The sequence below is a fragment of the Mus pahari genome, chromosome 10 (assembly GCF_900095145.1).
Source record: "Mus pahari chromosome 10, PAHARI_EIJ_v1.1, whole genome shotgun sequence".
In the NCBI taxonomy this organism is placed as follows: domain Eukaryota; kingdom Metazoa; phylum Chordata; class Mammalia; order Rodentia; family Muridae; genus Mus; species Mus pahari.
Window position 1 is genome coordinate 10,073,342 of NC_034599.1, and position 24,653 is coordinate 10,097,994.

A 24,653-nucleotide genomic window follows, 5' to 3' on the forward strand; every position below is an offset into this window, starting at 1 on the left:
CATAGCTCCTGAGCGCGCAGCAGCAGTGAGGAGTGAAGAGAGCTGCGCCCACTGGCCCCACAGCCTGCGTGCATCCCTGCCCGTTGCTAGGCTACCGTGGCTATCATGAGACACATGCGCTGACTCCCCAACTCCCTGATAGAGGATGTCCTCCAGTACCCTAACCCTTTTGCTCATTTATTTAAAACGAGAGACTTGCTTGCTCTGAACGAATCCCCTGGTCCTCTGTATTGAGTCTGCACTACTCCACGTGCCCAGGGGTCCCAAGAGAATTCTCAGAGCTGGACAGTATCATAGAAGTAGGCAGGGCAGACCTCCTATGCCTTCCTCCATCCACCCTTATTTTTAACCTGCATTCCAGCTCCATAGCCTGAGTATTAGTCTCTCCTCGTAAGAGACCACTTGGTTTAAATAAGCTAAGTAATTTGGGCTCCATTTCATAGGCAGAGAAGCAGCAGTTTAGTAACTTGGGACAGAGTCCAACTTTCCTGTCATGATAGGCAGAGAGTAAGAAAGGTCTCTTTCTTTAGCACACCTTGAGTGGTTTCAAGTAGAATGGAGAAGCAGAAGTTGAACGTTCTAACCAGTGTCTGGCTAGCGTCTGGTTATTGGACTCTCCTTGCTTGGATCATTGAGTAGTGTGTGTAGACACACTGTATTTCCCCATTGAGTGACTGATAGCTCTGCCAGGGCAAGTCTAGTGTTTGGGGTCTGAGGGGATCTAGAGACACAGCCTCATAGCAGATGCCCCCTCTTTCTACCTAGCAGTGACAGAGGGATGGAGAGAGGGAGCCTGGTTCTCTCTTCTTAAAGAACTGACAGTTGCCAGTTCAAAGCTTCTGGGGCCTTCCGAGGGTTCAAAGTGGCCAGAGCAGTGGCTGTAGCAGCCAGGAGGTCCTGTGTCTGGGTCAGATCGTTACCTTGTAAACAGCGACTGGTTTGCCAAGTTCAGCTTTTGGTTACATAGCACTATGGAAGGCTAGAAAGAAGCACCAGCCTGCATTTGTCATGGAGTCAGGGAGAGGCTGTCCTTCCCCACCCAGGCAGCCATTCTTGAGCCATAACCCTAATATCTAAAGACTGTCACCCTGTTGTTGATTATGGAAGTTCCAGTTCAAGAACTGAATATGCGTGAACACATTGCCACATGACACTCCACCCCTCCCACACAACCCCCAAGACCCCTGCGTGTGCCTTCATCCTTCTCTCTGAAGGAGTCTTTGAATTTCTTGCTGTCAGACCCTGTCTCTCCTTGACAATCATAGGTCAGATCCCATGTTGCATCTGCTTGTTTGGGCCACGCACAGACCCCTCTTTTGAAGGTATTACTGTCTGGCTTGTTCTTACCCCCCTCAGTCACACGCGTGCCCATGAGTAGCCTGGACTTTCCCATCTGTACAGAGTGGATTCTGCTCACCCTCTGCTCAGCACTTTGATGCTCTCTCTCATCTCTGACCTACTCCCCAGTCAGCTCCGCATTGTCGTTAGTAACGCCATCCCAGCACTCTGCTCTTCAGCCAGCATCTCCCATCTCTCTAGTCTTTATTTAGTCTGAAGTCTCCTTGTCTCTACCAGAATCTAAATGAACCATCCCAGGGTCCCTCTGTCCCCTACTGTCCCCATGACCTCCCTCCTGTCTTGGCCTTCTTAGTTTAAGGTCCATTGCTGTCATTTCTCAATGTATTTGTCCCCTTGTAAAAGATAAAACCTAATGGTTCGTTTTCAAAGGTGCCTCAAGCCAGCTTATGTCTAGTTACAAATAAACCAGAAATTCTAGAGCCCAGGTGATGTGCACTCCTTTAGTTATTCTTACACACACACACACACACACATGCTTACACAAGTTCTTCCTCCACCAGAAGTTCCAAACTGTAAATTTAGAATAGAACATTAACAGCCAAGCTTGCCTAATGACCTGAAGATGTGACAAGGTCATGTGCCTGGTGAACGAGAACTAAGCAGATATAAAATACTGAGAAGCTCCTGCAGATGAGTGTGTTGAGAACCAGGCAAACATAGGTGACAAAGAGAAAGACAAACCCTGGATGCCACAAAAGGCCATCCCCTCCTGATGACACAACCAAAGAGCAGAGAAGCCTCATTGCACTAGGGTTTCAGTACTGTTGTCTGGGTTCAGTCAGCATGCCTGCCACGTGGAGCTCACGCAGGACTTGAACACATTGCAGTATAAACTGTCCAACTTTGGCTACTCTCTGTCTCTGAGGCTCTTATTTTGAAGTGGGGATCTTTATGTCTCATACCCTCAAATCTAAATTTCCTCTGCTTTCTAGCCTAGCAACCACTCCACATTTTCCTGGTGCATTTTCTCTCCTGCCCTCTTAGTTTATGAATGAACCACCTGAACTGAACTGATAGAAGGACAATTACATTGAGGACAGACCCAAGTGACATGGTTTCCTCCTTTCCCACCTGAATGGATGCTCTCCTTCATCTCAGGCTGTTCCCATTGAAGGTGTTAATTCCTATCTTGATTCCCTCTTTCTCCAGGAGCCACTTTCTTAACTGCCCCTTTACATCAGAATTCATCAAAGGGGCGTTCTGGGTCAGTTGGAGTCATTCTTCCTCTTACTCTCAGAAGCTGGCCAACAAGTTTCTGTGTTACTTCTTTTCTGAACTGCCTTCTGAAGCCAAGGTTGAGAATGGTCTCACCATAGCCAATTTCATGTCCAGTTCTGGCTCTAAAGGAGGGCTCCAACGTCAGTCAGACCCGGGTTCTAACAGCAGCTGCGCCTTTGCTGGCGGTTTCAACCAGCCTTTCTTTTCTATAAAATATAATCATATTGCTACCTAATAACTGCTTGTTGTCAGGGCACAAGATAATTCAGTAAATCCTTGAAGAGGGACCACCTGCTGTAAAGATTCAGGAATCTTTGGTGCTTACTGGATATGATGTGCCTTTATAGCTTGTGCCGATGGGATCTTTTTGTTCACTAAGCAGTTTTAGTTATAGTTTTTGAAAGAGAGGCAGCATAGTACACATTCAAGTTAATGGAGAGTGGTGTTCATTGTTTCTAGAACTTGGCTTGTGTTCTAATACCTGGGCTGAAAGCTGATTGCGTGGCAACAGCCTTCTTCCCTATGGTTTAAATATAATAACCCCCCCAAAAAAACATGTATTGGAATTATGACCCCCAGATTCTTCTGTTCACTTAGAGGGTCTTTGAGAAGTAATTAGGATTTGGTGAAATTATGAGTGAGGCTCTCATGGTAGCATTCATGGCTTCCCAAGAACTAAATCTGAGCTGGCACTCATACCATATCCCCACGTGGTACCCTCCACCATGAAGATCCTCATTAGATACTGAGCACATGCCCACACTTGGCTTCCCACACATACACTTGGGCTTCCCAGCCTCCAGAACCATGAGGCAAGTACGTTTTTATTATGCATTACCCAGTCTCCAGTGCTTTCTTATAGCAAGAGGAAGCTGACAAGACGCAGTGTAACAAATGTTCCACAGGGTGATTAGGTCTGGAGTCAGCCAAGCTGTCCTGCCAAACTGCTCTAATACACAGCGGGCTTGATTTATTGTATGGATGCAAGGATTGCAGACCCAGGCCTTTCCTCCCAGCACTTCAGTTGTTTGCATTCCCCAGTCAGCTGGAAGCTAATGAGAACATGTCTTTCTCATTTCAAGATTTACTACTAAAAAACTTTTCTGGAATATGTGGCTCCAATTTTCCATGTTTTATGATGGAAACATTATATACACTTGGGTAATTGAAATGATGGTTATGCCAGGCCTGGTAGTAAATACCTGTGATCCCAGTACTCTGGAGGCTGAGGCAGGAGTATTATGAGTTAGAGACTAGCCTGGACTATGAAGGGAGATTCCATCTCTAACAAACAACGCTGCTCACTGGGAATTTACTGTGCTTTCAAGGCTGTGTCAAGATCTGCAGATACAGTGTAGACTGGTACCAACTCTCCTGTTATTTTTCTTCCTTCTCTTTCTCCATTTTCCTGTGTGTGTGTGTGTGTGTGTGTGTGTGTGTGTGTGTGTGTGTGCATGTGTCTGTGAGTATGTGTGTGTGTGTGTCCATGTGTGCATGTGTCTGGGTGTGTGTCCATGTGTGTGTATGTGTATGAATGTGTGTATACATGCATGTGTCTGACTGTGTGTACATGTACATGTGTGCATGTGTGCATGTGTGTGTGTGTGTGTCAGTATCTCTCTTAGGTGTACACGTGCGTAGACCTAAGACTGATGTTAGAATCTTCCTCCATCACTCCTCTACCTTATTCAATGAAGCAAGGTCTCTTAGTCAAGCCCAGAACTCACTGATACAATTAGTCTCACACTAGCAAGCTTGCGCTGAAGATCTTCTATCTTGTCTCAATTTCTGAGTCTGGAGTCATTTGCAGGTTGCCCTGCCCATCCAACATTTAGGTGGGTTTTGGGAATCTGAATTCTGACCCTCACAGCTGATTGGCCAGCACTTATCCAAATCACCAGCTCCCTAGCCCTTTCCCTTTACTTTCTAATAAGGGTTTCCCCTGCAGAGGACCTTGCTGGCTCCTGTGGCCACATGCCAAGTACTCATTCTATAAAATGATGGCTCCTGAACATCACTGAGTTATAAAATAGACACTGCATATCCAATAAGTTTACATCTCAGCTGTCAGCTATGAATGGGGACACTCTGCCAAGAATGACAACTCTCACGCAAAGGCTCAGCTTCCTGAAAACAGCACTTTTCTCACTAGAGTTGGGAGAAACCAAGCAGGTGTGGTTGGTGCCTGTGATCTGGGTGCTTACTAAATCTTCCTTCTCCTGCACAGTGGTTCATAGCGCTCCAGAGTGCTAACTTTCTGTCTCACAAGTGGAGAGTATCTGTCCTGCTGTACTGGCCCCTGTGGTCAGCAAGAGGGAGTCCCTGCTCCTATTTCAAGGGCAGCAGTAGTGAAAAGCTGGACGTGTCAGGAGAAAGCAGCAAATAGAGAATCTTTCTGTGGCTTGGGCAAGGGTTTCCGTAAAAGTAGACTAAATAGAAGGATGCATCTCATGGCCGTTGTCACTGTCGCCCCGATACAGGACAAATCCAACAAGCCTCTAGAACATTCCTTAATATTATTTCTTATTTTCCAAAGCTGTAAAACTTTGTATTAGACAAGACAGTAACACTAGATCCAGGTTAAGGAAAGAGACCATCATCCCACACATGTGCAAACACAGTCCACTTCCCATCTGTCCTAATTCCTATCCTCAACCTCATTGGAACATATTTAAAAGTGTGTGTTAACTGTGTATGGCGGTTCAAGCTTGTAATTTCATGACTAAGGAGGCTCAGATGGGAGGATCCCAAATTGAAGACCTACCTGAGCTATATATTGAGTCAGAGGTCAGCCTGAGCTACAGATTAAGATCCGTTTCAAAGAACAGACAAACAAATGTGTGTGTGTGAATTGTTAAAATAAGTTGAGTGTAATGGGCACAAAGGCTAAGTTGTGCTTCTATACACAAAATAAAGAATACTTTAAATTAAACGCAACATGTTTCTGAATTATCTTTCGCTTCATTCTCAGTTGTAAGCTGAGGTGTGAGTGGCTATTTTATGTTAGAGAGCAAGCAAATGTACTAAAAAAAGTCACAGAAATAAAAAGCATGCCCACACCGTCTCAAAAAAGGAAAGAAAGAAAGAAAGAAAGAAAGAAAGAAAGAAAGAAAGAAAAGAAAGGAAGGAAGAAAAGAAAGAAAGAGAAAGAAAGAAAGAAAGAAAGAAAGAAAGAAAGAAAGAAAGAAAGAAAGAAAGAAAGAAAAGAAAAGAAAGGAAGGAAGGAAGAAAAGAAAGAAAGAAAGAGAAAGAAAGAAAGAAAGAAAGAAAGANAGAAAGAAAGAAAGAAAGAAAGAAAGAAAGAAAGAAAGAAAGAAAGAAAGAAAGAAAGGAAGGAAGGAAGGAAGGAAGAAAGAGAAAGGAAGGAAGGAAGGAAGGAAGGAAGGAAGGAAGGAAGGAAGGAAGGAAGGAAGGAAGGAAGCCATGGGAATGTCATTGTAGCGAGTCAGATGGACAGTGGACAGGGCTCACCAGCCCTGGGGACAACACCGTTCACAGTGTGGAGAACAGAGTGGGCCAAGCCCTCTTCTGCCAGTCTGTGCTCCCTGGAATGGTCCTGGCCTCTTTTTTGCAGGTCCATTTGCTAGAGGCCTCCGCAGTAAAGAGCAGAATACAGTGGAGAAGCAGGCTTTCTGCCTCCTGCCCCTAGGGGAGACAATGTGCTGATGACAGCACAGCTTCTGATCTGTAGCCCTGTCTCCCATCCATACCTCTTAGAACAGGCTGACAGATGACAGATGTCAAGGAGAAACACAAGGCCACCCACCCAGGGGCTTTGTGGTTTGTTATGTTTTAATTACCTACTGGGATGAAGTGGCCCAGGTGGCACTCCTCCTTAGGGTTTAACATCCCTTCCTTTTAGCACAATCTTGCTTTAGATCCTCGATGAAAAGAAGAAAACACAGTTGGTTTTCCTTCCTCACACATCAATTTATAAATCTGAGTTTATAAATTTAAATAAATTAGCTGCATAAGCGGGGTAGTAAATTTCACATCTGAAAAACAAAGCAAAACAAAAACTCTACAAATGTTATCCTTGGCACAAATCGTAAGGATTCATTTTGGTGAAACACTAAGTCTCTAAAACACCAAGTACCTACACAAGAGAGGAAGCTAACAAAAGCAAGCCGCGCTGAGAGGTACAAGCCAGTTGGATGTGACCACCCCTCCCCCAGTCCCTTGGCCATGTATGGTACAAAGATAATGCTTTAAAAGGCTCTGCACTCAACACCATAGCGAAGGAAATAAGCTCAGACTGAGTCAAGATGTTCCTAGAAGATGTATGCAGACAGAAACCAGAATGAAAAATGATTCCAAAAATACACACAGAGAAAGGGCCCTGCAGAAGAAAATAATATACTTCCCTCTAATGCTCAGTTGGACCTACTGAAACCAGGGCAAAATAGCCCGTGTTGGGACTAGGGGCAAATGCACTTTCAGTAACTGAAATCTGCAGCCAAGCCTTTAACAAACAGTGCCCAGGAAGATGCCAATAAGATGCCAATAAGCCTCTCTGGTCCCACACTTCACCCCTGCATCCTGGACTTAAGAGAGAACTGCTCTTTCAGAGATGTCATGGGGTCCTCCTGGACTGCCTGTGTGCCTCTCTGCCCACACTGGCATGGCTTCCTCAGGAGGTCACCTTGGCAGTCACCATGGTGTGCCTGGGGTAGGGACAGGCAGAGGCCTGCATTCTAGGCCTGGATTTGCCACTCTTCATTCCTTTGCCATGCCGTTCTCTGTAAAATGAATGCGAAGATATATTTGAACAGGACATCCGGGGTAATAGAGCTGCTTCTCTGTTCTACCCCAGGGGGTGTGCAAGACACAGAGCACCAGCAGTCACAGAGGAGTGAAGAAACTAGAGTGTGGGGCCCTTGAAATTGGCAGAGAAATCACAGACAGGACAGGGTCTGGGCTATAAAGACACAAGTCTCCATGAGAGCTCTGCTGCCATTGGCTGTATGAGCCTAGCTCCACCAGATGCCTCTGGACTGCTGATCTGACGCGTGGAGATAGGAACAGCTACCCCACAAGAGTCTAGTGAGCATTGTTTTGTTTGAGACAAAGAGGGTCTTTCTAGGCATCCCAGGCTGGCCTTGAACTCTGCTGTACCCTAACTACATGGGCCTTGAATTCCTGACCCTCCCCTCCCATTATAGCCATCACTTCAGAAGTGAATACTGACAAAGGCAAGGCTTGGCAATCACCCTGCATTCAGAAATGGCCACTTCCTTCCTTCTCCACCAAGACTGGCTTCTCCCTGGTCCTGTGACACCACAAGGGAAATCTTCCTGTTTTGATGACCGCAGTGAGACCTTAACCACTGACCTTCGGTGATTTGCCTGCCTCACGCTGATAGGCTGGGCTTCCCAATCTTCCTGCCTCTCCCCTAAGGAGGAATGCAAGCAGGGGGTGGGGGAGTCCCCAACCTCTACCCCAAACTGCTGAGTGAGCAGAGCTAGATAGAAGAAGAAATGCTTTGTGGGTACCCTGAAAGGCCAGTTCACCCTGTACCAAATCCCAGTTGTGGTAGATTGTAGCCCAGGCCAGACCAAACTGTACTGTGACACTCAGAGGCAGGCCAGTGGCCAAATCCTGTCCTCCTCCTCCCCCTCCCCCTCTCCCTCCTCCTCGGCCCATTTTATGTATCAGTGACTACATACAATTTTGTTCAGAAAATGTGTTCTAGGTTGTAAAAATAGGTTTGAAAACCCACTGGGCCAGGTCCTTTGAAAAATTTGAAAGGATGTAGGAAGCAAGAACCAGGAGCGGGACTTTCCTTTGGAAACTCCTTATCACCCCACCACCAACAACAACACCCCACCCCCCCACCCCACCCCCACATACATTACACACACACACACACACACACACACACACACACACACACACACACACACCCTGCGCTGAGGGCCTTCTTAGCAGGCTTCCTGGAGTTAGTCCCTCCCTAACAATTGCCTGGAGAAACTCAGGATAATTTAAGGACCTGCCTGAAGGTCTGTGACTCAGGATGGCTGAGCCTTTCTGGCCGAGACTGAATTTTAATGAGGTCTCCATGAAGCCAAGAACAGAGCCCTAAGGCCTTCACACTTCAACTTTCCCTGGAACTTCACTAGAAATGCAAATCCCACCCTGGGCATCAGGCCTCTAAGCTGCCAGCAGCCTGCTAAGGTGGGGGTTCAAGGGTGGTTGTCCAAGCCTATGACCCAAGGCCTTGCAATGTGTAAGCAGAAACAGATGTACGTCCCCTCCCCACCCCCCAACCCCCCCACCCCCCCACCCCCCCGCTTCTGAGTGTCCCACATCACTGTGCTTTCTGCCTCTGCTCAGAGGGGTTCTTTTCTCTGCGAAGCAATCACTTGTTGCCAGCCACTCAAGTCTGTCACTGAGCCATCTCAGATTTCCCAGGCAGAGTGAGTAGTGTGGGGCAGTGGCCTATGGTGCCTGGGGTGCTGCACAGCCAGGCTCCAGGCTCAGCTCTGCCCTTTATAGCTGAATGACTGGGCAAGTTCTCAACCCTTCAGGCCTAGTTCCTTTATTCATCATCTGAGGATGATTTTTTTCAGATAAGAATTGTTTGTGATGTCTATAACAATAGAAAAAGGGCTTAGCCAGGAAATCACATATAACTACAAAATAATTTTTGTAGTGTATCCAGTTCAGACTTAGCTCTGCCATGGAGGGTTTGGCATAGTTGGTTTCTGATGTGCTTTCTCACCATTTCCCGTCGTCACTGGGCTCTACGTTAGGCCACGCAACGTACCTGAACCCCTGCCCAAGGCCTCTGAGGATCCCCCCAGTACCAGCTGCCCTGGCCACTTGTCACACTGTGTCCTCTAATGTCAGTTCTGCTTCATGCTGTCCTGGGTGTCTCCATCATTGCAGACTGACTGTCTGCATGGACTCCTAGATTCTCCACTCTGCTGTGCTAAGCACCGTCAGCTTCAGAAGCTCATCACATTCCTGAGAGCTGGGCTCCTCTGTGCGCAGCCTCAGCACAGCTCTACCCTCCCTTCTAGGGCCAGCCTTGCCCCAAGGACTGCAGGGTTGTGAGAGTGAGGGCTGATGGTCACAATGACCACGGCCACACCCACATTACCATGGTAACTGAGCCTTACCATTCTAAAAAATCTAGAGTTGATGATTCTATTGAATTGTTTCAAAGGCACCAGTGAGTCCCACTGACTTCTCCCTGCTACCCTTCAGACCATTGGCTGAGATGCCATTAACATTCTGAGAGCAATGGGAATGGACTGGTGTGTGTGTGTGTGTGTGTGTGTGTGTGTGGAGGGGGTGTTGGTGGAAGGAAAAGTATTCTCACAAAGGCACAGATACTCATGTGGCAGGGTCCACCCATCACACACTCATTGTCAGCCACAAGAGCTGTCCACTGAGTGGGTATTGAGTGCAAAGATCTGTGGCTTTTGTAATAGGCACCACAGTGTTTCTTCCCTCAGAGCTTATGATGGTCCTTTTAGAACAGTGGCTTTCAACCTTCCTGACTCTGCAACCCTTTAATACAGTTCCTCATGTTGTGATGACCCACCACCACCACCATAAAATTATTTTCATTGCTACTTCATAACTAATTTTGCTAATGTTATGGACCTTAACATAAATATCTGTTTACTGATGATCTTAGGTGACCCCTGTGAAAAGGGTCTGGACCCACAGGTTGAGAACCTCTGCTTTTAGAGGCTTCCCCTCTGGTAGTTTTGGTGAGAAGAGATACTAGGGTATATAATGCATAAACACTGTCCATATTCACTCTGTGTAAGCTACTCCATGTCAGAGCTAGGACATATCAGAGTGGTGTCTAGTGATCCCAATGTCTATCTGGGTTCTCTCTCTCTCTCTCTCTCTCTCTCTCTCTCTCTCTCTCTCCTCCCCCTCTCTCCCTCTCCTCTCTCTCAGCAAGTACACAACCAGGAGATACATTCTTAAACAGCATGGACCTCAGAGACCTTGGTCTCTTCAGTGGCTCCAGCTCTTGTGACAGAGCTCTATCACTTTAGGGGTATGGAAGGGTGGCTTAAACCCAACAGAGGACCACAGCTCTGCATCAGCTTTCTGCTTCTTACAGGTATGCCCTACTCCAAGGAAGTCTCAGCACCCCCATCATTTAAGGCTGCGTCCCATTAATTCAGTAATTGGACAAAGAGAAAGAATTGGAGGGGGGCTAGACTACTGTTAGCCCTGGCTGCTCTATCCTCTGCCTTGGTGTGTATAGCAAAGCTAGAACTCAGTGACATAGAGTGTGAGCTCAATGATGTTAGCTTGTAGCCCATCTGCTGAGGAAATGGCAATCCACAGCACTGCTGGTTCCCATCAGCATTCTGCAAAGCAAAAGTCTTAATCTTAGTTTCCCAGGGCAATTGTTTCTCCTTAAAGTAGCTCAGGTAATGATGAGTACATTCAGAATCTGAGCGTAGGTCTGTTTGACTTCTAAGCCCAAATTCAGTATTCTCCACGCAGCTACGCTTGAAAAGCCAACAGTTCTTGGCACACAGGAAGCACAGACAGGCTGACATAGTGAAGGGCAGGAATGGGAGAGACCATGAGAATCAGCAACAGGAAAAGTGGCCATACCAGCTCTGGTGTTGGGGAAATGGTGATCCCCAGTGTGTGACAGCCAGCTTCCTTCCTCCAGTGCCCAGTTCCCACTGAGGTCCATGCTTCCACCTAGCCCCTCGTGCATGCAGCTCCCAGAAAATGCCTGGAAGACATAAAAACAGAGACAGGGGTGTGGATTACTGCTGATGCCCTCTGGGAGAAGAGGCCTTCTCAAAGTGACCAGTTTCCAGGCCATCCTGTTGTTTTGGCTTGCAGTCTCATTGCAGAGCTAAGAATCTGGCCTGAGTGTGAGGTAGCTCAAGTCCCCAACCACATTCCTCTCTGTACATTGGTGAAGAAATGTTCTCAAGCAAAGGTTGTCACACCCACGTCTTGGGCAAAGAACTTTCTTTTTACTTTCACGTATGTTACTCACTCCTAGAATTTCAGGGAAAGAGGGGAGAATAGGAGAAAGAGGGAGATAGGAGGTGAAAGAGAAGGAGAAAGGAAAGGAGGAAAAATGGAGGGAAGGAAAAGAATATAGTCATATATACATATATAATATATATATATTCCATATATATATGAAAATCAGACCAAAATCATCAAATTAAAAGGCTATAACTAGCTATCATTATATAATATGTACATTTATAAATTAATTATAAATTATAAATGTATAATATATACATTTATAAGTTATATATACATTTATAAATTTCTTCAGTTCCTTACAGGCTTCAGTAATGGGAAAGAGTATTGCAGGACCCCAGAGACCAAGCCATTCCACTTCCATTTACCAAGGAAGGCTGTGTCACAGGATGCTTGGCTTTCATGAAAAAGTCTAACCACCACACTAACTACCCCTGAGAAGGCCCTTCTGGGAAATAAACTGCATCTTTGTTGATGACAACTCATGGCCAAACTTTTGCAATGTTCCTAACATTGTGCATGGAGCAGAGCCGCAAATAAAAGTGGTTTATGAATAATTGAACATGACTGAGTAGCGTGTCTGTGAATGTGGCAAGTGGGACCTCCACTGTGGCAGAAACCCTGAGGCCTGACTGGATGGGCACAGTTGCTGGTTTGCTATAATCAGACCAGGTGGCTCTATTTGATTCTTAAACTTCCAGAATGCTGTTTAGAGTCACCCTGTGGGTCTGTGCACAGCCTGCAGAGCTGTAGCCAGAGCAGGTCAATTGCTGCTTTCTACATGCAGTGCTCCCGGGAGTTGCACCAAGCAAAAGTCTTAAATGAAGCACCAAGGGTGATAAAAATTGTGGTGCACTCAGCAGACAGCTTGCCAGAAATCTGTGTTCAGTCTCAAAGTCTTATCTCAAAGTCTTATAATTCTGAACAAGAGTGAACCTAACGCGATAGTAGCTGGTGACAGCCCTGGGCTTCAGAAGCCAGAGCGCATCCTGGCTCTAGCATTAACTTTGACCCCTGCACAAATTCCTTTATTCAGGCTAAATTTTCCCACCTTTACTGAAAGAATCAAGAACTGATGGTGTGAGAGGGTGATTCAGGCTTCCAAGGTTTGCAGGCTAGAATATTTTGCTTTTACATATGTTTTACATGGTGATGGCCTGTACAGGCTCATATATTTGAATGCTTGGTTCCCAGCCTGTAGAACTGTTTGGGAAGGACTTAGGAGGTGTGGCCTTGTTGGAGGATGTGTTTGACTGGGGGTGGGCTCTGAGGTTTCCAAAGCCCATGCCATCCCCACCCCTCCTTTCTCTGCCCCTGCTCATGGATCAGATGTAAGCTTTCAGGTATTGCTCCAGTGCCATGGCTGCCTGCCTGCTGCCATGCTCCCTACCATGATGGTTATAGACTCCAATACTCTGGAACCAGAACCCCAATAAATTCTTTCATTTGTAAGTTGATTTGGCTATGCTAGCTTTTCACAGCAGTAGAAAAACAAGACACAAAAGCAATCTCTCTCCTATGTCAGTGGACTGAGGAAGCTGCATTATTTGTTCTTTGGCTAGCTAAGTATGTAATAGGTAGCCAACTGAGCTAGAGGTTGCCTACTATTGAGCAAGAGACATTCTCTATGCAAAACTGAAAATATAAGTCAAGTTGGGCAGCATAAGCTATAATTTCCATACCTGGAAGATGAACACAGGACCATCAAGTGTTCAATGTCATCATCAGCTATATAAAAAGTGACACACCAGCCTGAAACGCACACGGTGTCCTTAAAACAAAACTAAAGACTGAAAACTTTCTGGAAGAAATCTAACTTGAGCCATGTCTATAATGGTCTTGTTTAATCGACTGAAAAATATATAATGTTTATCTCTTTATTGATTATTCAATAATATTAGTAATACTAATAATCCTGGAAAAGATTTTACTTACAATGGGCTAGAAATTCCAAATCACTCTATTAATCTCTGCATATCCCCTAGGAGTTGAAAATTCCAAGAACTTCGTTTGATTTTTAATTATTCCTCAGAGAGTAGTGTGTAAAGTAGATTCCTCATCTTTCCAGGCCCGCTAGTGTAGACAGCCCTGAGTTCCAGGGGTTATATTTGTAAGATGCTGTCTTCTGGATGTGTGGGCTTAGTTAGACTCAAGCCAAGAATGAGTTTTAGCCATCTGAACATTGTAGGTTCCTTTCTCACTGACATGTCTTGACACCAGAATTTCATACCTCAGCTTAGTGTAAAATCTCAAAGTAATCTCAAGTAAAATCTCAAAGACTAAACTAAAACTTAAGGAAGCCACATTAACCTAGTGACAAAAGAAATTGCTGTAGCTATTGAAGAGGTAGCATGGGACAGCTCGTACAGTGATCTGTGTACCTGGAACTTAGCTGCCCTCAGTAGAGATGAGCCTGCACACATGGGCACTGAGGACTACGAGATGCTGGAACGCTATGAGTACATGCTTGCTATCTAATAAATACTGGTTGAGTGAAGGATCACGAGTGAGTGAGGCTCCTAGCCAGGCATTACATCCCCTTAAACTCCCAAAGGAGACATGCTGACTTTGATGAAGTGAGGTGAGCCAGCTGAGTAGCAGGTATTCAGATGTATGGGGATCTGAAGATGGATCCATGAAGCTGACTTCTCTCCCCTTGCTTGTGTGTCCCCTAAGAGAGGCAACCTCCCAGCCACTCAGGTCAGAATCCTGGCCAGCTGTGGCTACTTGAGCATGTTCACATCTAACCAACCACTGGCCTTTGGTGGTTCTCCGACGTAGAAATCTGTCTGTGTTGGTTCTCACTGCCTCCACTGCATGCCCAGGAGTGTGTTCCTGGTCTGTCTTCCCTCCGTCCTGCTAATCACACTTTTGTTGTAGTGGGTGCTTTTGAAACCTATCTGATGAACTTACTCTCCAGCTGAGTCCACTCATTGGTCCTAGGAAAAAGTGAGGACTATGCATATAGGATCCAGCTATGGCTGGCTGTGTACTCCTGAATAAACCTCCTCCATGGTCTTTTGCATTGTCATTCAGACATACACTCATGCACTTTGAGCAGGATTATTTTGGCTGATCACCATCCTCACTATGCTAACTACATCTTACCTATCACTTGACCTAGTCAAGTGTTCCCAGAGTCTCCCACCAGCTCTCGCCCCTTTTGCCATTTGTGACATGGTATCACAACTCTACTCATGTGTCTGCGAGGTCTGGCTTACAGTTTACTGGCTTAGAACAGACTGCCTTGTTTGTATTGGTGTGTTTACATTCTCACAGTGGCTGTCACAGAGTCAGCGATACAGTTATGCTGAACAAGTGAATACACTTAGGAGGAATGAGTATGTAGGAATGTATCTGGCATAAACGGATCTCAGTTTAGCAAGTCTCTTTGAATAGCACTGTTTGTGCCCTCTCCCACAGCCTCTGTTTTGGCGATTTCTCCACCTAGGCACATCATATCTACCTCTGCTTCTATCTGGTCTTGACCCTGTCTGGCTTTAACTGGCTGAGACCACCACCACCCCCCGTACTCATGATCCCACTTCAGCTTGCATATCTGCCCACCTGCTTGGCATGCCTGATTACCTGTGTAGACACAACATCCCTAAATCAGCCAAGTCACACCCGGAGCCCTCGTCACCAGGGCCATTTCTGATGTTAGGAACTTGACCTAGAAATACAATTCAGAAGACTCCTGCCTGCACTTTGGTTATTACCTCTATCATCCTGTCGTTCTATCTGTAAAGGCGTTCATTAACCACAAGGACAATGCTTAGGGAATCAGGGAGTTCTTCTGTTGCTAAACAACCATTGGTTCTAAGGACTGCAGACCTGGCCACGGGAGTCAGGATAACTCCATGATAACTTGAGCTATAAATTAAAGTATACACAAATGTGTACGACCACATAAATGCATGCATATGCATTCACTCACTCATTTGATAAATATTTACACAATCTTTAGAGTGGCTTCTATGTCCTAGCCACTGAACTAAATGGAGTCAAGGATAGGTTTTTGTTTCCTTTTTTGAGGGAAACATATCTGGACAGATCACTACAGGACAATGTAACAGGTGGAAACATGGGTATACACACAGGGAAACACAAGGATTTGCAAAGAGTAGCTTCTAGAATTTTGAAGATGATCTGGAGGTCTTAGTTCAAGCATTGCCTCCTTCTTGGCTCTCTAGCAAATGCTGTTCAACCTGAGCTGAAGCCCCACAGAGATGCTGAGCTCCCTGGGTCTCTAGCTAACCCAGGGTGTCTGTGGACACCTGTCAAGCAATTCATATTTAGATTTTCAACAAAAGACTGATAGTGTCCTGCATTCTGAACCATTTCAGCCCTTTCTGGACCTTGTTCTGTCCTTGAAAGGATGTCTAAAAGTGAGATGTATGTCTCTCTGTGAATAGCAAGAGCTCATTCAGTTCTAGTATTCTCCATGCTTGCGGCAGGAGCAAGAATTGATGGTGACACTCCTGGGCATATACCAAGAAGATGTTCCAACTTGTAAGAAGGAAACATGCTCCACTGTGTTCATAGCAGCCTTATTTATAATAGCCAGAAGCTAGAAAGAACCCAGATGTACCTCAACAGAGGAATGGATACAGAAAATGTAGTACATTTACACAATGAAGTACTACTCAGCTATTAAAAACAATGAATTTATGGAGTTCTTAGACAAATGGATGGATCTAGAGGATATCATCCTGAGTGAGGTAACCCAATCACAAAAGAACACACATGATATACACTCAATGGTAAGTGGATATTAGCCCAAAAGCTCAGAATACCCAAGATACAATTTGCAAAACACATGAAACTCAAGAAGAAGGAAGACCAAAGTGTGGACACTTGGATCTTTCTTAAAAAGGGGAACAAAATACCCATGGAAGGAGTTACAGAGACAAAGTTCTGAACAGAGACTGAAGGCATGACCATCCAGAAACTGCCCTACCTGGGGATCCATCCCATAAACAACCATCAAACCCAGACACTATTGCAGATGCTAACAAGAGCCTGCTGACAGGAGCCTGATATAGCTGTCTCCTGAAAGGCTCTGCCAATGCCTGACTAATACAGAAGTGGATGCTCACAGTCATTCATTAGATGGAGCACAGGGTCCCCAATGAAGGAGCTAGAGAAAGTACCCAAGGATCTGAAGGGGTTTGCAGCCCCTTAGGAGGAACAACAATATGAACTAACCAGTATCCCCAGAGCTCCCTGGGACTAAACACCAATTGAAGAAAACACACGGAGAGACTCATGGTTCTAGCTGCATATGTAGCTAAGGATGGCCAAGTTGGTCATCAATGGGAAGATAGGCCCTTGGTCCTGTGAAAAGTTCTTTGCCCTAGTATAGGGGAATGCCTGGACCAGGAAGCAGGAGTGGGTGGGTTGGGGAGCAGGGGGGAGAGGATAGGGGATTTTTGGAGGGGAAACTAGAAAAGGGGATAACATTTGAAATGTAAATAAAGAAAAAAAAGGAATTGATGGTGACATACATTTATATTGTCCCACCCAGAAGCTAAATGAAGCAACTGACTGAAGCAGGAAAGAGAAGAGAACACAGCATGGGAATTAGTCTCCTTTACCACTCAGTTCTCAAGCACCTAAAACCCAAGCCTAGATGTCAAGGGCAAAGTGTCCTAGCTAACCACAGTTGAATGCTGGGTACTCTTCCCTTAAGGGCAACCTCGAGGGTTGATTCTGACCTCGGAAGATCCATTCCATCCACCTCAGAATAACCCAAATAGAGAAAAAGTGACACTTGGACTCTTAACATTCAAAAGGTATAATTTAGTAGCCCTTGAACTTTGGGGAAAAACAAACTTCGTGAACATGTACTGTGGAGACTGGTTTTGGGATGAATAAAAGGTAGAGAAGCATTGGAAGGGCAGAATCTTCTGTCTGAAATGCTTGATGTCTGCACACTGAGCCAGTTATTCTGTGCCTCTTACTTATTTCTGAGAATCTTCCTAACATCATAGAACTAGGAAATTTCAATAACTTGAAAAACATTATTTAAAACTAGCTTCTCCAAATGGGTAGGGTGTTTTCAAAGCCACGGTATAATTTATTGATGTTAATATTTTATATATGCCAATAAATAATTCATACTGCCACTCTCTAGGGAGCTATGGCAACAGGCATATTTTTAGGAAGCATAATGAAGTTAAAAGTTATGAGGTTCTGTACTGAACTCAGGCTTTCCATTTCTAAAGCTGGTCCATGGAGGACCAACTCAGGATTCGCTCCATCAGAACCATCCCATGCAGACTAGTTCCTGATTCCCTTTCTTTTTAGAACTTTAGCACAGTCCGTTTCCACTGAAGACCACTCCTCTCACAAGATGATGGTCTATCGCATTAAGGCCATCTTCTCAGGACAAAGCCCTTCCCTTCCCCTTACATTCTCGCTGGGAGCACAACGACCAGGCTGACTCGGGCAATGCTTGTTGAGTAGAGGCTGGTATACTATACTCTCAGCTGAGAAACACGGCTCCTTATACAAGACAGGCAAACCTGCAGTCAAAACAAAATCTCTCTCACTAAAATCCACCATCCTGGAAGCTCGATGTCCGGATACAAGTTAATGAGCAAAGGAAAAAAGTGTTTGAAGAGGCCGGAATTCTCCTCCATGTTTTCTTAATGTATTGACCCAGCATGAGACTCTTCCTCAAACTCAGTTTTTCCAGTGTGCAAAAGGGGGCTCACAAAATCTCTTCTCCTTTCCTGAGCACAATTTTGGGGAAACCCAGACATCAGCTAAAGAATATGCAAAACAATACACACATATTCAGCAGCTCATCTTAGAGAATGTGTTTATAGACATCACTCCATAGTCAGTATTGCATTTCAACTTGGCTGCTCAAGCTGTGAGACCACAAGCCTGTGGGGGCAGGGTAGACATAGTGGCTAGCAGCAAGGACTTTGGGTATAGCTCTGAAGCTAAATCCCAGTAGTAGCAGTGGTCTTGGGCAAGCTAGCCTGATTTTTTTCATTTCTAACATTGGATCACAGCATATGCTTGTCGGGTCATTGTAGTAATCAACTGAGAAATGTCTATAATGTGCCCAGTGGAAATCCTGACCACATTAAAAAATATCAACCACTGATGGTAGCCATTGTTCTTGGTTGTCATTGGTAACACTTGAAGAGTATCTTGGTCCTTTTTTGTTCCACATGGAGTGAGCATGAACTGTGAGGAGCTTTTGAAGGCTGTCATTGGTCTCTGTGATGGCTCCATTGGCTGATGGCTAGGGCACATTTCTCTGGAAGAAGATCACTGGAAAAAGTGGGTAAGAGTGCAGCTGTCCTGTGTGCCAGTTCTCAGAGGGAGAAGGGAAGCAAGCCAGCAAAGAGCAACGGAGGTGAAGAGTCCAAGGGACTCCGCAAGAGCTTTCTGGGGAAGAACCATAAACAGCACAGACTGGCCACAGTGCCGGGAAACCACTGCAGAGGATTAACTGTCTTAGAGAAGGCACTGAGATGAGGCCAGTGAGACAAAGAGCCAGATGAGATAAACTGCCACAGCTCTGATTACAATTCAAAAATATAGTGTTGGCAAGAATAGAGCTTAGGCTATGGTGCATCTTGACATATTTGAGTTGGAGGAGAAAAAGTAAGTTACCATCCAAAACAGCTCTATAAGGTTCTTAAATAACTTTGAATTCTCTAATCGTTGCATACTTTAGCAAGCGCGACTGAATGTGATGGAATGGTTTAAACCACAGCCATTTATGTCTAGCGGTTGTAGAGGATGAGGAATTCTAGAGAAAGGTGTCAACTGATTGGTGACATGCCACAAAGAAGGCCCTTTGCCACTCACCCCCTGTGTCTCACAAGGTGGAGAGAGACAGGAAGCCTCTGTCTCTCTTCCTTTTCTTGCAAGAACCCTCATTATCACGAGCATCCCACCCATGACCTCATATGAATCTAGCCTCTCCCCAAGGCCCCACCTTGAAATACAACCACCTGGAAGGGCTGGATCTTTGCCACAGGAATTTGAATTTGGAGAGAACCAAGCATTCAACTTGAGTCTACTCATTTGAAAAAAAAAAATTAAAGTAAAGTAAATTTTAAATTACTTTTAAATTTTAATTTAATTTTTCAATTACAGGTGAAATGTTTTTTGTTTTCTTTTTCCATTTCCACGGACTCATATGGTGCTCATGTGTGCACATGTATGTTCACATGTGTGTAGTTGCAAGTGCTCTGGTGTGTATCTGCACATGGAGGTCAATGAAGGTCAGGAGAAGAGAGTCTCTCCGCTGAACCCAGAGCTTGCAAATGTGGCTCGCCTCTCTAGCCAGCTTGCTCTGAGGATCCTTGTCTCCACCGTCAGAGGCTGCAATCACAAGCAGGCTGCCACAACACTCATCATTTTCTGTGTGTTCTGGTCTTCACGCTTGCACAGCCAGCTCTCTAACCACTAAGTGATCTCCCCTGTCTCCTAATTTTAGTAATATAATTTATTTACTCTACATAGCCAAGATAGTACTTCTATATGCTGTTAATGTAAGACATTGTTGGGCTGGAGAGATGGCTCAGAGGTTGGGAGCACTGTCTGCTCTTCCAGAGGTCCTGAGTTCAATTCCCAGCAACCACATGGTGGCTCACAACCATCTGTAATGAGGACTAGTGCCCTCTCTTGATTTGCAGGCATAAATACAGGCAGAACACTGTGTACTTAATAAATAAATAATCTTTAAAACAATCTTTAAAAACAAAACAATTTATCATATTAAAAAAAAGACATTGTTAATATCAATTCCACTCTGGGAAGTTCCACACTCCAGCTAGTACACTGGTGATGATTTAATGCATGGCTTGGATAGACAATTCATGGCACAAGTTCTATCCACACAAAGGAAACCCACCTCTCCACTCACTTTCTTCATTTAATCACATGGGGGCTTGATCATCCTGTTTCTCCTGCTTCCATCTTCCCTTGGGCCCTGCCAACCATAGGGACACATACATTCCAAAAAGTGGATTTATTCCTATAATCACTGTATCGACTGGTTTTGTGTATCAACTTGACACAAGATGAACCTATCACAGAGAAAGGAACCTTTCTTGAGGAAATGCTTCCATGAGATCAAGCTGTAAGTTATTTTCTCAATTAGTGATCAAGGGGGGAGGGCCCATTGTGGGTGGTGCCATCGCTGGGCTTGTAGTCTTGGATTTTGTAGGAGAGGAAGCTGAGCAAGCCAGGGGAAGCAGCCAGTAAGTAACATCCCTCCATGGCCTCTGCATCAGTTCCTGCTTCCTGACCTGCTTGAGTTCAGTCCTGACTTTGGTGATGAACAGCAATGTGGAGGTGTAAGCTGAATAAACCCTTTTCTCCCCAACTTGCTTCTTGGTCATGGTGTTGGTGCAGGGATAGAAACCCTGACTAAGACAGTCACCCAGTGATGAAAATCTCACCCAAGCAGAGGTAGGCCAAGCATATGTGTCAAGAATATGGAGACAGGATCAGTCAGGATGGAGAAGACATCAGGAGAGATGTGCAGAATGGAGCAGAGAGGGAAACAGCTACACACAGTAGAGGTCTAGCCCTTCAGGAGGAGTATTTGGTGGAGAATAAGCCCACTAGGAGAGTTCTTCAACCTCCTTTGAGACAGGCTTCCAGCCATGTCATTAGAACAAAGTGGCTCTCCAAATAAAGAATCCCCACCTTCTGATGCCAACCACAGTGTGGGAATATCCCACTGCTGATTTTTGGTGTGACTTCTCAGGGTCGTGGCTAGGATAGGCTCTTTATATCCTCTTATGTGGAAGGAGCTAAGCAGCTGGACCTCAGTGAATAAAAGGCCTGTCCCAGAACTGCGCATGTGCAGTGTGTGCACAGTTTGCCCCACTTCTTCATGCTTATTTGAGTTTAGTTTCACATCAACACAACAGAGGAACTAGAGAGTGCTCTGAACTGTCTTTCCAAATACCCATATGCTGAGACTGCCTTGCCATGGTGGCCTTCTGGGGACCCTTTTGTGCCTCCCCTCCCCTTCAGCAGTTTCCCATCTTCTGTTGTGCATTAGAACTTTCTAGGGGACTTTTAAATATGTTAAGGTACTGAATGTGAAGCAGAGTATGGGACGTCTGGGGGCAGACTCCAGGCTTCCACGTCTCCTAAGGCTCCCCAAGCTCTTCTAATATGGAGGCACTGAGGCACAGCATACACCCTCCTACAGGCTTAGGGTTTGAGCAGACATTATTTTCAATTATATAAGAAATGCAATAAAATGCTTTTTGCTGACTTTAAAGAACATAGGTGTTGAGTATGATCGAAAGGAGAGATCCCACTAACCTGTGACACCCCCAAAGTTCTCTCCACATGTAGCTGTTGCTGTTTCTTGTTTTCATTCCCAATAATTACCTTAGCACATGCAGATGTATATGTGGATGCATTTTTGTTTTGTTTTGTTTGTTTTTTGTTTTTGTTTTTCAAGACAGGGTTTCTCTGTGTAGCCCTGGCTGTCCGAGAACTCACTCTGTAGCCCAGGCTGGTCTCAAACGCAGAAATCCTCCTGCCTCTGCCTCCCAAGTGCTGGGATTAAAGGCATGTGCCACCACGCTTGGCTGTGGATGCATTTATAACATCGATAATGACACTCACTATAAGGCTGAAATAAAGAATGTGCTTTTGTAGCTGGAATAAACTATTTGCCAAAAAAAAAAAAAAAAATCGATGTAAAAAGCCAGGCATATAATCCCAGCACTTGGGAGGCAAGGCAGAGGCAGGCGGAATTCTGTGAGTTCAAGGCCATCTGGTCTATATAGTAAGACTCCAACTCAAAAAGAAAAATGTGTAGTTGATTTAGTGTATGCAAAAGTAGCATTTTCAGTCAGTGGGGGAAACTAGATTGATAAGCCTACTGTACAGAATGAAATGGCAGAGCGCTTTCTTAGGTGTGTATGCAGCAGTTTTTCTAAATAAAAGAATGGGAGTATTTGTATAGCCCTTAAAAATAGTTAACAAAATACAAGTTATACTGTGGAACCACATAGCCATGAAAGCAAATTAGCACTGTAAGACTTGGTAAGAGCTGACTGAAAATCATGCTGATTTGTAAACTATAAGGCAGTTTATAAATAGAGTTCAATTATAAAAGAAAGGCACACACATATTTAAAATCACACAAAGGAAAGGCTGGAAGACACCATGGACTCTGAATGGAGACTCTCGCAGAGAAAGACTTCACACTGTGTGTGTGTGTGTGTGTGTGTGTGTGTGTGTGTTAGCTTGTTTGTTTTTGAGACTTTCATTATGTACCCAAGTCTAATCTCAAACTCTCAGCAACCTTCCTTTTCCAGCCCCCCAAGTGCTAAGATTACAGGCATGTGCCACCAAGCCCAGACCAGCTTAGTTTTGACAAAGTGCAAAAGTAACTCAATGAAGGAGGCTTAGCCTTTTTAAAAAATGGTGCTAGACAGTCAGCTATTGGATGGAACACAGGGCCCCCAATGGAGGAGCTAGAAAAAGTACCCAAGGAGCTGAAGGGGGCTGCAACCCTGTAGGTGCAACAACAATATGAACTAACCAGTACCCCCTGAGCTCGTGTCTCTAGCTGCATATGTAGCAGAAGATGGCCTAATCGGCCATCATTGGGAAGAGAGGCCCCTTGGTCTTGCAAACTTTATATGACCCAGCACAGGGGAAGGCCAGGGCCAAGTAGTGGGAATGGGTGGGTAGGGGAGCAAGGGCGGGGGGTGTATAGGGAACTTTTGGGATAGCATTTGAAATGTAAATAAAGAAAATAATAATAAATAAATAAAATGGTGCTAGAGCATTTTGACAAATTTACATCCTCTCTCCAAATTAACTTTGATTTAACTTGACACTTTATTAAAAAAAAAAATCAATGCGAAGTAAATCAAAGATGTAAGTGCAACATATAAAGCTACAACTCTTTTAGAAAAATATAAGGGCAGAGTTCAAGAATTATGGTTAGGTGAAAGATTAAAATTTGCAATAAAGAGCACAGTGTATCAAAAGAAAACTTGAGAGGTTAGGATGTGTAAGGGTTATTTGATAAAAACAAAAACATTGACAAACTGAACTTCATGAAAATTAAATACTTGAAATATTTCCAAACATATGATAAATGGCTTTATCTAGACTATGTACATAAATGTACACACATACATACATATGTGTGTGTGAGGTGTGGTGTGGTGTATATGTGTGTGTATGTGTGTATGCGCGTGCGTGTGTGTGTGTGTGTGTGTGTGTATTCAGTAAAATTTTTGTCAGTTATTAAATAGGCAAACTATACAAGTACACATGTCACTGAAAATACATACTGACAGCAAATAACCACATTAAACCCACTAGGCAAACGCAGATTACAACCACAGTATTACAAGCACAGATTACATGCCTACTTATCACAGTGAGTAAAATAAAAAATAGAGATAATGCTAAAAGCTAGCAAAGATACAAATTCCATTATCATACATGAAACATATATTACCCATACATGGTGGATATATATCATACATATAATGTCCCCCTTCTCCTGAAAAGTAGTTTGGCAGCTTCCATTAAAATTAAAATCAACTTCCCATAGGAATCAGATACCCCATTCTCAGTATTTGCCTTCATTCAGAAACTTGTAGGCAATGCTAATGGCAGCTTGGGGCTATATGCCTCCCCTCAGGCTTATGCATGTGAACTTGTGGTTTCTCAGCTGATGGAGATATTTTAGAAGGTTGTGGGACTTTTAAAAAGTGTGAGTCTCACTGGAGGTAGTGGGTCGCTGTATTAAGGCTTTGGCGGTTTATAACCCCACCTACTTCCTGTCCGTCTTCTGCTTCCTGACTGCAGCCATGTGACCAGCTGCTTCACACCTGCACTGCGCCTTCTCTTCTGTTCCCCTCAAACAGTAATCCAAACTGCTTCGTGTTTCATATTTGCTCACACCAACAAGAAAAGTAATTAATGCATCTGTAATAAAGAAAGATAGAAACATCTTCGAAGCTGGGTGTGGTGGCGCACGCCTTTAATCCCAGCACTTGGGAGGCAGAGGCAGGCAGATTTCTGAGTTCGAGGCCAGCCTGGTCTACAAAGTGAGTTCCAGG

The 24,653-nt window shown here is 44.7% G+C and overlaps 1 pseudogene; it reads left to right on the forward strand.

Annotated features, from left to right (window-relative positions):
- Positions 1-24,653, forward strand: part of LOC110327604 — a 77,034-nt pseudogene that overhangs the window by 18,962 nt on the left and 33,419 nt on the right.